This window comes from Halichoeres trimaculatus, unplaced genomic scaffold (assembly GCF_033239565.1).
Source record: "Halichoeres trimaculatus isolate MK-OKI-2021-1 unplaced genomic scaffold, fHalTri1.1 fHalTri1_scaffold_11, whole genome shotgun sequence".
Taxonomy (NCBI): Eukaryota; Metazoa; Chordata; class Actinopteri; order Labriformes; family Labridae; genus Halichoeres; species Halichoeres trimaculatus.
This window is the reverse complement of record NW_027437189.1, coordinates 11,213,045-11,214,396: the sequence shown is the minus strand read 5'-3', so window position 1 is coordinate 11,214,396 and position 1,352 is coordinate 11,213,045.

Here is a 1,352-nt window from a genome sequence, read left to right as displayed (position 1 = left end):
TTCCAGTGTGCATGCCGGGAGCGTGAGAAACGTCACAGGCTGGGGGTGGGCGACGGGGTCATGACGCTGTTTCTTAAAGGTGCAGTTTGTATTTTTTCTTTCTTTTTTTTTATCCACAATACCGGAATTGAATCAAAGCTATTGCATCAACATTACCACGAACTACCACCCTGAACGTCTGACTCACCAGATAATCTCCATTCAATTAAACTTAAGTTGAAAGAATGCATGTTTTGTAATGTGTGAGATAACGGAAACTATCTCATACTTAGATAGGACATTCTACCAGAAACATTCATCATCTGTCCTGGAATAGTTACAATGGAATTCATTGATTTTATTTATTTATTTATTTTATTTATTTATTTATTTATTTATCTATTTATTTATTTATTTATTTATTTATTTATTTTTGAGTCAAGCAAAGGTATCAGTCTCTGTCACATCAAAGTATCCTAGAAGAAAAATATTATTAAGAATTAATAAATTAATCAATTAGTTAAGAAACATTCAAATGTGTCTGAAATGTTGAGTAGAAATCATTTATGTTTATTATAGAGGGCTGACTATCAGGCCCTGTGTAACAGAACTGTGACAGGGGTATGGGTCAAACAATATAGTTTAATTTGAAATTTAGTAATAGCCTAATGTATATATCAAACATGTTATTGTAGAATAAAAATTCAGTAAAAAGTTATTGCAAAACCATTTTATAGTCTTTATGATCTTGGAAACTATGCAAAACTTTTTTACAGCCTTGACATTTCGATTTGAAAAGTGAAAGAAAAAAATACAAGATATTTGTACTGAAAACATGCATTTCTGGTTTAATGACGCATATATTTAGGATCTACCTGTGTGCTTTTTGTTTAATTTAGTGGGATTCGTTTCAGATATTTACCCTTTATATTAACCTTTAAATGTGGTTGCAAAAAATAGTGCAATCAGTAAGTGAACTATATTCAAAGATTGCCCAAGAAATCACTATGATGTTGATAGATGACAGGCTTTGGGCTTGCAAAGTCTTGTAAGTGGTTTACAAAACATTTATCTCCATGCCAATCCAGTTGAGGACTTTGACCGTATACAATAAATAAAGCCATAAGAAGACACTCATTGGTTGACCTACCCTTGCACTAAAATCATAAAAAAACATTAACTACCCTAGGTGCTAAATAAATCTTTTATACATCTTTGAAAAAAGTAACCAATCCTAATGCCATATTCTCTGTTTTTCAATGACTAAACAAGTCTAAAGCTAAAACTTAGGTATGTCTGTTAGTCACCTGTTGGGTGCCTTTGACTTTGTTGGCTCTCAAAATGTACTTCATTATATGCAGTGCTCAGCCTCT